Genomic DNA, 12,580 nt, shown 5'->3' with positions numbered 1-12,580 from the left:
TCGCTGTTGTTATTAGCACCTGGTGCTAGCTGCGCTAACGGATATAAAAAGAAGATGTTTCTACACAAAGGTGGAGGGAAGCTCTCTCCTGACAGACTGAGAGGCTGGTAACTACAGCTCAGGGAGGTAAAGGACTCTCTCAGTGTTTAGATCAGGGGTCGGCAACCTTTTTGATATGAAGTGCCATAATAAAAAAAAATTGTTATCAGCGTGCCAACGATCGAGAATTATCAACGGGGGGGGGGGGGTTGAGGAGCTTGACGCTCGTCAACTATCAGCAGGAGGGCGGGGGGAGCCTCGCTGCGGGGAAGCAGTGTGTGGACCTGTCAACGCAACTTATGATGCCGAATTTAACAAACACATTTAAATAGTTGGTTTAAACGGCATAATAATAAGGACGATCGTCCGTTCTGTGATTCTCCAGAGCACACATGTTATGATATTAGGGTCATGCAGAATGAGATGAGATCGCTGTCCCTTTAAGAGAGAGAGAAAGAGGGGTGTGGCTTGTGCATGTGTGTTTGTGGATGGTAGAGCGACAGTGAGGGAACGTGTGTATGTTTCTGGAAGTGAAACGAGGAAGCAGAAAAACAGAGGTCTGTGATGTATTTTGTGAAACAGAAGAACAGCTAAATAAATGCAACGGCCTCCCAAGAAGAGCTCGCCTCTCTCCAGTCATTTAAGCTAAAGTGGGTTATTGAACCTGAAGCTTGTTGCTTCTGCCCTCCTCGACTACGGTCTGGGAGCCGACAGGAAAGTTCAACACACAGATGGCCAGTCCGCCCCTTTGTAGCATATTATTTCGATGAGAGATGAGCAGATCGCCAATGGGCTTTCAACTAAATACACAGCCACGCAAAAACTGCGGCATTTGTACAGCTCCTTATGGGTACTGCAATTAGTGAAGTGCTTTCCTCCGTGGTGAAACGATCAGCACTGCACCACGGAGGAAAGCGGCAGAATGTCACCTGGAGATAAAGAGAGCGGGGCTGCGTTGCGTGCATGGCTTCCTTCTGCAGGTAACGGGGAGACGCGCTCTGGCGGCGGTCTCGTTCAGGATCCGAAAATACAATTTAAATATTTTTGCACACTTATTCCACTTATTCCTAGTGTGCCACTGGTTACGGTGCCGCGTGCCAATGCTGGCACACGTGCCAGGGGTTGCCGACCCCTGGTCTATGCTGTCCCTTCATCTCTCTCCCTGCTCTCTCTCTCTGGACTCTCATTCTTTCTCCCCTGCAAATATATGCCATTCTCACATTAAAATAACTTCCTGCAGGCGGTGTGAATATTCTATGGGCTTCATAGGAAGCTAATACTCTGCCTCTCTGAGCTGCTGATATGCAATTCTCTTGCAGATTTGACGCACAGGGGAAATGAGAGAAAGGGAGAGTTCCGCAGACCAGAGAGAAGAGGAAAGAGTATAGGATTTGTCCTCTGAACAAAATAAATCGCCACTTTAAATGTCTGCATACTGTATAGGCTTTTCTATCTAGGGGTTTTATGAACCCTGCTTAGAGGCTCATGAAAAATGTGATGGAGCCAATTGTATTTTTCCTGAATTTAAAATGTAGCAAAAAAGCTGCAGAGTGGAGTTAACATGTTAAAGTCACATATACATACATTTAGAAGCATTACGCATGTACTGCTTTAGTAATGAGCAGTTGGTAAAATGAACTAAATGTAATGACGATGTTGAAGCCTAAAAAAAGAAACATCCTAAAATGTTAAGAGAAGACAGAGCAATAACTGAAAAGGGAGGGTAAAGACTTTAAAATGTATAGTCCATTTTTAAATCTGAAGGCTGAAATCAGACCGAAAGAAGCCATACATGAAGAAACACAGCCCTCTTCTCTGTGTGAAGGAGAACAGTCTGTAGGTAAAGTGGGCTATCCACAAAGAGATTCTGAGCAAATTGTCTGCCTAGTCAAATAATTTGCTCAACTTTTAACAATATTAGACTTTGGTTAACTTGGCATGTAACTTAAGTTAGAACCCCTGAGTACATATCAATGAGCTGCTAATAAGTCTGGGCTCGTCCAGGATTTGAACCCGGGACCTCTCGCACCCTAAGCGAGAATCATACCCCAAGACCAACGACTTGACAAAAGGCTATTTCTGCCCGAGGGGATTCTCTTGAATTAGGTTGTAAAACACTTGTTGAAGACAAGACCAAATCCTGCTTAAATACAACTGCCAAAAACCCTTTTTATTTTGCATTGGTTTATGTGAAAAAGAAAGAAAATATTGGTAAAGGACAGAGATGAATGGAAATGTGATTCTTGTCCAACTACTACTACTCCACCTATTTCTACTACTACTACTACAACACCTATTTCTACTACTACTACTACACCTATTTCTACTACTACTACCCCTATTTCTACTACTACTACTACTACTACTACTACTACTACTACTACTACACCTATTTCTACTACTACTATTACCCCTATTTCTACTACTACTACTACACCTATTTCTACTACTACACCTACAGTGGGGCAAAAAAGTATTTAATCAGCCACCAATTGTGCAAGTTCTCCCACTTAAAAAGATGAGAGAGGCCTGTAATTTTCATCCTAGGTATACCTCAACTATGAGAGACAAAATGAGAAAAAAAAATCCAGAAAATCACATTGTCTGATTTTTAAAGACTTTATTTGCAAATTATGGTGGAAAATAAGTATTTGGTCAATAAAAAAAGTTCATCTCAATACTTTGTTATATACCCTTTGTTGGCAATGACAGAGGTCAAACGTTTTCTGTAAGTCTTCACAAGGTTTTCACACACTGTTGCTGGTATTTTGGCCCATTCCTCCATGCAGATCTCCTCTAGAGCAGTGATGTTTTGGGGCTGTCGCTGGGAAACACGGACTTTCAACTCCCTCCAAAGATTTTCTATGGGGTTGAGATCTGGAGACTGGCTAGGCCACTCCAGGACCTTGAAATGCTTCTTACGAAGCCACTCCTTCGTTGCCCGGGTGGTGTGTTTGGGATCATTGTCATGCTGAAAGACCCAGCCAAGTTTCATCTTCAATGCCCTTGCTGATGGAAGGAGGTTGTCACTCAAAATGTCACGATACATGGCCCCATTCATTCTTTCCTTTACACGGATCATTCGTCCTGGTCCCTTTGCAGAAAAACAGCCCCAAAGCATGATGTTTCCACCCCGATGTTTCACAGTAGGTATGGTGTTCTTTGGATGCAACTCAGCAATCTTTCTCCTCCAAACACGTCTAGTTGAGTTTTTACCAAAAAGTTCTATTTTGGTTTCATCTGACCATATGAAATTCTCCCAATCCTCTTCTGGATCATCTAAATGCTCTCTAGCAAACTTCAGACGGGCCTGGACATGTACTGGCTTAAGCAGGGGGACACGTCTGGCACTGCAGGATTTGAGTCCCTGGCGGCGTAGTGTGTTACTGATGGTAGCCTTTGTTACTTTGGTCCCAGCTCTCTGCAGGTCATTGACTAGGTCCCCCCGTGTGGTTCTGGGATTTTTGCTCACCGTTCTTGTGATCATTTTGACCCCACGGGGTGAGATCTTGCGTGGAGCCCCAGATCGAGGGAGATTATCAGTGGTCTTGTATGTNTGGGACCTGTCACGCCAACTTATAGATACCGGAATTTAACAAAAACCATTTTTAAATAGTTGTTTATAACGGGCATAACTAATAATAAGGACGATCGCGTCCCTGTTCATGTGATTCTCCAGAAGGCACAATGCTTATGTGTCAGGGGTTTTTATTTGTGAATGCAGAGTGGACGATGAGATCGCTGTCCCTTTATGGAGAGAGAGAAAGTAGGGGTGTGGCTTTTGCCATGTGGTTTGTGGCATCGAGTAGAGGAGCGACAGTGGAAGGGAACGGTGGTGTTTCTGGAATTGAAACGAGGAAGCAGAAAACAGAGGGTCTGGATGAGTGTATTTTGTGAAACAGAAGAACAGCTAAATAAATGCAACGGCCTCCCAAGAAGAGCTCGCCTCTCTCCAGTCATTTAAGCTAAAGTGGGTTATTGAACCTGAAGCTTGTTGCTTCTGCCCTCCTCGACTACGGTCTGGGAGCCGACAGGAAAGTTCAACACACAGATGGCCAGTCCGCCCCTTTGTAGCATATTATTTCGATGAGAGATGAGCAGATCGCCACTGGGCTTTCAACTAAATACACAGCCACGCAAAAACTGCGGCATTTGTACAGCTCCTTATGGGTACCGTACTGCAATTAGTGAAGTGCTTTCCTCCGTGGTGAAACGATCAGCACTGCACCAAGGAGGAAAGTCACCTGGAGTCAAGGAGAGGGGCTGCGTTGCGTGCATGACTTCCTTCTGCAGGTAACGGGGAGACGCGCTCTGGCGGGGGTCTCGTTCAGGATCCGAAAATACAATTTAAATATGTTGTACTCTTATTCCACTTATTCCTAGTGTGCCACTGGTTATGGTGCCGCGTGCCAATGATGGCACGCGTGCCAGGGGTTGCCGACCCCTGGTGTAGTGTCATGACACAAAACTAAAAACACTTTACATTTTTCTTTTTGGGGCTGTTGTGTATTGCTTCCAGGCCATTAGCCTCCCTCTACAGTAAATCACTCAGCAGATCTTCTTGACTACAGTAAGACTGTCAATTCCCTTACTCACCCATATGTCTAAATGACTGTGATCAAGTTGAGCTTACTTAAAGCAGTGTGGGTGTTGAAAGGCTGGCCTTGAGGCTGACAAACTTGTATCGCAGTATAACAGAGCCCGCACTGGAAACTCCACTAAACGTAGTTGCGGGTGAACTGGATACAGCAGATAATGCTAATTTCAGGGCCTGATGTTTTGTTAAATGGGTAAGGAAATCTTCTTTTTTATATAGCTCACTCAGAAGTTTGATTTATTTTGCATTTGGAGGTGCTGAAGGAGTTCAATATAATAGCCCTTGACTTTTGTACTGAGAACTATTGGTGTTTCCTAAACACTGACACTCATCCTGGTCCATGCTTCTGTGCTGTTTAGGAATAAGCTCAGGTATCATAATCGTGTTTTCTATATTGGTCAAAATGACCCTTGATTTGAGTAATATTTATTTTTTTGGCCATATTCATGTTTTCCTAGACTCAGCGCATAGCATATTTGCAATTGAGTCAAATCTCCTTGTGAAGAAGTTGGAACTGGAATCATGATGGTGACGAGTAATTGTTTTTCTGACAATTTGTTTAACAGATTTTATTTGCGCCTTTGACAACATGCTGCATGTCTTTCTGGTCTTTTCAAAAGCTTGCACTGTCCAGATGATTTGTCAACAGAATAGTTTTACATGTGAAAGATAACCTGTCATGATTGCTAGTGCTCTTAACCTGGGAGACTCAAACGTGTGATTCATAAAGACAGTAACCCAATTGAATATTAAAAGTTCCCAAAACTCTCAATGTCTTTTAAACAATCCAACAATCTCTATTTAGGAATAAGCTGATGCACCTCATTGCCTTGTGTCAATATATCCATTTGATAAGGGACAGAGTGAGAAAGATAGAGAGTAGGGGTGCAGGGTTATGTTCTCTCTGAACTGCAGCTGCACTTCAAACGTTCCTCTTTCTCCAGTCGAGACACACCAGCAGCTACCCCTCCCATTCAGTTTACAGAAATAGCATCACTGCTCTATGGGACTGGGAAGTGCCACTGTGCGCCGATTTATCTGAAACTACAGTATGTGGGTTAGTATTACCATGGAAACTGCAGAGATCTGCTCAAATTACTTTCAAAGAGCCAGGATACAGAGACTAAAGATGCATATAGTTTGCTGTGGAGGACTGTGGCTCATGCCTTTCAACAACTAACTCTTTGTTTTGACTTTTATTGTCCCACAAGAGAGGCAAAATCACTAGACATTTGCTGCTGTTGTTTTCCTTTGGTTACAAAAAGACTTCCTGATTTACTTCATAAGCATGTTTATAAAAGGCTACATGGTTTAATAATATGCCCACTGTATTTCCTCGAAATGTACTTCATACCCTGGAGCCGCTATGTTTTTACAGTGTACTGCAGTCTAGTGGGAATAAATGTATGACCCTATTGAGAGAATGGCACGTTAAAAAGCTAAAATCCCTGTTGTGTCATTTCCTGTTGCACTGTGGGAGAAAAGCTCTTGGGTCAAAGTCCATTTCCTTACACAAGCAATAATAATAGTAATAATAATGGTGACGTTGATGGTGATGATAATCAGAAGAAGAAAAGGAAGAAGAAGAAGTAGAGAAATATCCATCTCAGATTTTAGAAAACAGCGAATAACATTGAAACATTTCTTGAGAGATAATGGAAAACACAAATGGTGACAACTTTATATACAAATTACTTCTGAACATACTGATGTCATTATTCCTGTAAAGGGCAGGGACCTTGTAACGGTTAAATCCTTTCAGCCAATAGCGTGCGGGCGCTGGAATCTCAAACAGCGAAGACACTGTGCTGCATTCAAGTGCATGTAGGAACTTTATAATCTCAAACGTTATTCTCAGAAGGAAGAATGTACCTCTGAAAGTCTGAGCGAAATGTACCAGTTTTCCAGTATGCAGGCCATGGCACATTTTTGAGTGCCGTAATGATGGGCTGTATTTGTCACTGGATACAAATACAAGAAAATAAACGAATTGACTCGAAGTGTGAAATACAGAAGCGCACACTTCAAAAATGTGATAATGTATGCCTGCCAGGGGACTCGAAAACACTCTCCAAATGTTGGAGCCCAAAATTGCAAGCCTTCTATTTTTGATGTTCTCCTATTTTAAATAGGCGGTACCTGAGTCACAGTGTAATTGACATCTGTATCTGCAGTGGTGACATGTAAATACATTTACTCAATTAATGAATGTAAAAAACGAGGTATTTGTACTTGAGTATTTTCACATGATTATACTACTTTATACTTTGACTTTAGTACATTTTGAGGCACATTTTAATTTGTTTACTCCACTGCATTTATTTTACATATTTAGTTACTGTGTAGATTTAGGTTATTAATTCAAATATATAAATAAACTATTACATATTATATTATTACAAATTGTTCATTAACATTTTGGACGGGACTGTGAACGCAGCATCATGGGCGGGTCTTGTGAGTATCGGTTTGGTTGGTTTTTACTCTTGACTTCAAGGGACTGAAGACAGCAGGAGAGGAACACGGAGGTCTTTAACAATTTAACAGCTCACTCTTGAAAGGGTAAGAGTTTTTATTTTTACTTAAACTCATTTAATTTAGCGTAACCTGAAGAAGACGATGATGTAAATAGGAAAAGTAGCTTCAATAGACGCGTTAAGGAGCCGAGGTCTAGCAGCAGCTCGGCGAGTGGAAACCTGTTACTTGTTTAGAAGTTTTTCAGCGGAATGGCTGCGTGTTTCGACATTTAGTTGATAGTAATAAATGATGAAAAGTGAAAAGTAAGATCAACTTGGGGACACGCCTGTTTGTTCTCTCCAGTCGGTCATTTCTCGGCATTCCTTCCACCGTGACCCAGCCCTGTCTCTACCCACAATTTACTTCATTACGTAAATTAATTATATGGACTTCAGGCAGAGAGAAAGCATTTCTACTCGCTGTTAAAACGTTATCGCCTCTTTCTCTTCATGAACCTGTTTGACTAGTAAAGGGGAGTTGATGGCATCGGATGGTTTTCCTTTGGACAGGAATTTTTGTAAAGCAAAAAACACATTTAGACAACTGTGTGAGTGAGCGTATTTGTTTAGTTGTGTGGTCCAAAAGTCTCTTATCTTCGCCTGTTTTTCTTTGAATAACTGATAAAAACATGTATCCGTCCAAAGGAAATTCCTCTCTCGGAGTCACCACACCCTTGTTGTGCTGCTCGGTTCCTGTAGCACAAACCCTCATATCTCACAGGCTCGTCTTTGCACGTTCCACATGTCTTTGCACGTCCCCCATGACAAAAAGGCTCCCTGTTTTTATATGAGATCTGCAAAACTAATGCCATGTTGCAGCTGCACAAAATGCAATTTTGTTTCTTTCTACGCTTTCCAGCAAACAGAATGTTAAACTGCAGTCAGATACACAGAGGAGGAATGATTACAAATATCTTCAGTTCTATACGTGTGCTTGCTGGGGAGTCAGGTTTTTGTGGCTACTATAGGAGAAAGTATGATGTCATTGATGAACAGCTGACTAAGCTGTTAGCAGGTAGTGGTCAGAAATGGAAGTGTTACCCAGTCATACACAAATAACACAAATCAGTGCTACTGCAGTGTCATTACATGTTGTGGAAGTTCCCCATCTAGAACACATTCATGCAAAAGCAGAAGTCGTGATGTCTGCTGTTGTCAAAATCATCAGTTTTCACTTTCACTTTATCAAATGATGTAGTCCAGAGTGAAGTGGGCTATATTTAAAAGCCAACATATGTTGTGGTGTACCCTTTTGAAAAAAAAGAGCATATCAACGGAGAAATCCTGGCAAAAAAGCAATTTAAGTATTGAAAAAGTTAGATACCTGTAAATAAAACATTGATGTACTAATGGTTTGTGAGCCTTTCTCTGACTTTTAAATGTATTTCCTCGATATTGTTATACAAATGATTTAAGGTTATAGTTTTGAATCGGGACTTTTTGTGGATCAAGAAGCCAGTAAATGTCATATGTGTCGGAACAACAATTGGTTTGAATATAAGCTTTGGAATGAACTTGCTGTACAACTCTTTCATGAGGGAGTACTACGATGTCAATCATAGTGCAGTGACTTGAAGTTAAATGGGTCATTTGAGTGACACTCCCACCCAGCCGCACCACCAGTGTATGTAATGTGTGGAATGCAGCCTTATTATTTTCTTCTTGCCTTATTGGGGTCATCTCAGAAGAAGTTGAATGGCTAGGTCACTAGATGAGCCTCAATGGAGCTGTTATGGAGCTACATCTCATATGCCAGGGTTGCCAGAGGCCATTTCACCCTGACGCTGAACTCCATTTTGTTCAAGTGTTGCGTATTGTACGTGTCAGACTGAGGCAAACACAGGAAGTTCTTCCTAGCAAAGCTTTAGGAAGTGGGATGGAAAGGGGGTTGCCCAATGAACAGTTTTTCCATCCTACCAGCTCTTTTTTCTTTTTGTACTCTATCTGCTACTTTGTGTATTGTCGAGCTATAGGTGCTTATAGGTCAGTCAATGTGTTCAAACCCAATGTTCCACAGAATCCGGGATTAGATTAGTCAGGATAACTTTCCATCAACAGTGATTTCCAGGGAGGCCAGTATCATACTGAAAAACATATTGCAAGCAGTTTCTTTTACACCAAACACAGTTTAATGCTTAGCCTACTTTCTGTTTTGTAGTTATCTGATGGTGATGTACAAACATGGCCACTTGGAAAATGGTGTCTGTGGTGCGTGTGTCAGATGCAGAAGAGAAAATCATCTGGGAGGAGAATTATCTCTGGGAGGGTTTCCTGTTGGGATCTTGGTACTTGCAGTTTCAGGAAATCCCTAAAAGCCCAATTTGTAAATGTAAACATTTCTTCTGAGTAACATTAGCATCAGAGCCCCTAGGGATGGGTTCTGATAGCCAGATCCAATTCCCATTTGGCAAATAACCCAGATTTGTTAGGCAGAGATGCTAACACATCTCTCATGAAACCTTCTATCTGTCCTCACTCTTGTATTATCAAAGAGTAATGGAAAACCTAAAGGCTGCAGGCAATACACTGTGTATACAGCTGTGTTGTGAATAATGTAACTGCTATGGTAATAAGATTGCTGGCTATTCTGTGCTCTCTGACGCTGTTGTCTGTATTCAGATAAAGGTCGTAGTTCCACTGAACAATGAGTGTTTGAGTCTTCTCTTAAGAAAAAATTGAGCCTATCAACTCGCATCCATTAAAGGATCTCCCTGTTAAACCTTTAATCATATATCAACATTTGACAGTAATTGTTTTTATTCGGAATCAGGGCCTTCAGTACTTGGAGTGAGTTGGCTACATCTGTGTGTGTGTGTGTCTGAATAGGTCCAGGTTATAGGTGCAGGCTTTGAACATTGAAAACGGAAGTGTTTCTGCCTCATAGTCATAAGCGAACAAAAGGTGATTACACATCTCTTAGGTGCAGCTATTTATACATTTCACTGCAGCCAAAGTTGAAAGGTAAACATGATATGATAAGGCATTTAAAGGGATTCAGATTTGATGCTGCATATGAATAATATTCAGATGCAATGGGAACTCAACCCTCGCACTTCACATACTGCAGAGCACAGATGGACTGGGTGGATCTGTGGTGGTGGTGGTGACTCCATCCAAGCTGCGTACATGTGTGTCAGCCTTGGCTTTTCATTTGTGCCGTGTGTGAGTCAGAAAGGAGGAATGCAGCACCCTAAGGATACGGTACATTAGCTCCCTGATGGTGACATCACACTGCAACACAGGAAAAGGGAGAGAGGAAAAGAAAGAGATGAGGAGAGCAAGAGACCGGAGGAGGATGTGTAGAAGAGAGGCAGATAAAGGAACAGTGAAGACAAAACCTTGATTAGCGCCCTTCCAAATCCACATTTATTCACCCCGTAATTATGTAGTTACACTTTGGTATGTTTTAAGTTTCTCTATCGGTTTCTTGTGCTACAACAAGTTCATGTAGCAGTTTTGATCACCACGCCTCTCCTCCCTTCCCTCGATCTATCTGACTTCTCCGTGTGTTTGTTCTGCGCGCAGAGGGCGGATGAAAGGATGATTCTGTGTGATATTTCTCTCTCCTTCGTCCTCTACTCTGAGCTGTGTGCACTGTGATGAATCGGGCCGGGGGAGTCTCAATGGCTCTGTCCTATTTCAGGTTCTCGTTCTTCAGCTGCTTCCCCGGCCTGGATCCTGAGCAGACACTTCTAGTTTTATTCAACCTCCATAATCTGAGCTTGGCTTTCACTTCTCTACAATTTGTTAGCCAGTTTAAATCAGAGTTCGATCCAGTATGTAAGCATTAAATATTTAGTTAGCTTTATTATAAAGCACTACACATGAACACTTAGCCTCAAGTGTCTACATTGAAATGAATGAAGCACTCTCAGTACTTTGGTCAGTTAAGGAGCGCCGCATTTAAAAGAAAGTACAGCCGGCAGCTTCTTTTAATAGTGTCCTTTAAAACAAAACTTGAATTCATGCTTAAAGAGCAACTTCCAGGTTAAAGACACCAGTGAATAAATGTGTAGGAAAATGATGAATACACTAGATTTTCAAAAAAATATACAGAAATATACACTACAGTGACATCTGGCGTCGTTTTTGTAAGAAATGTTCACTTCCGCATAAAAAAGCCTCGGCACGTGACCTCCCGCGTGTGACGTAACAAGGGGGAGAGCGGCCGGTGTAACGTATTAATAAACATGGATCCCAATGCTAGTTTCGACACAGAAGAAGTTGAACATGAATATTCGAATGCATATGACGGACCACAACCTTATAATTATGAGCCTGCTAGGCGTCCAAGAGACCAGGAGCAGCCAAGGATTAGAAGCAATAATGGCCATCGGAGAGAAATTGAGCTGTGGTGTGAGGAGAACCAGTGGAGAACTGGGCGTGAGGAGAACCAGTGGAGAACTGGGCAGCTATCTTGGTGAGCGTTAGCTACAGAATGTTAGCTAACGTCACATCACAACATTGTGAAGTCATATATCAGGCTATAACTAACGTAGCATTGATAATATAGTAACGTTACTGGCAGGACTGTTGATACTGATCCATAACATCAGGACAGCAGAAAGCTTACACATCTTCCGGCGCAGACTGAAAACTCATCTCTTTCGACTCCACTTCGAGCGATGGAACTATTAACAAAGCACTTATATACTAATAAAGGGCTGGCTTATCTAAAGCCAGTTGAGTAGCACTTGAAATGTTTTAGCTCTATGAAACCTGATGTACTTATATGATTCTGTTTTCTTCAAGTTTGTATTTTGTTGGTCGAACGCACTTATTGTAAGTCGCTTTGGATAAAAGCGTCAGCTAAATAGAAAAAAATAATAATACAGGAGTGTATTACTTCATTTGGGCAGTATTTGTGGCGTCTGAAGACAACACGTTTGATACTAGGGCTGAACGATTAATCGATTTTAAATCGAAATCGCGATTTTAAATGATGCGATTATGAAATCGCAAAGCCTGTGATTTTTTTTCACTTTTTTTTTTTTATACATTTTTTGTTTTTGTTCTTGTGTGTCAGTCATCCACACCAATCAGAAGTGCTGTGCTCCACATGTACCAGCCATTGTTAACCAATCAGAAGTGGCCCATGATAGAAGGGGATAGACAGATTGATCCAATCACCTGCCAAGTATTTCTTACAGGGTGAATCTTAAACTGAAGCTTGACTTTAAAGCAACCCAATGGAACTTTCATGTAAGTTTAGTTCTTTCACTCGTAGCTCGGGCTGCGAGGGTGCTAGAGACGGGANCATTTTTTTCTGTGAAAGCAGCTACTACCAATGGAGCAACGGTAACCTTCAAGCAGGGCAAAGGCGTCCTGCAACACAAAAACCGTACAAATGTTCACATTTATGAATTGAATAGACTTTATTTCTTGAACACAGGAAATTATGAATGTGATGACCAATGCAACAGGTGTT

Source organism: Notothenia coriiceps, unplaced genomic scaffold (assembly GCF_000735185.1).
Source record: "Notothenia coriiceps isolate Sejong01 unplaced genomic scaffold, NC01 NC01_scaffold00003521, whole genome shotgun sequence".
Taxonomy (NCBI): Eukaryota; Metazoa; Chordata; class Actinopteri; order Perciformes; family Nototheniidae; genus Notothenia; species Notothenia coriiceps.
This window is presented reverse-complemented; position numbering follows the sequence as displayed.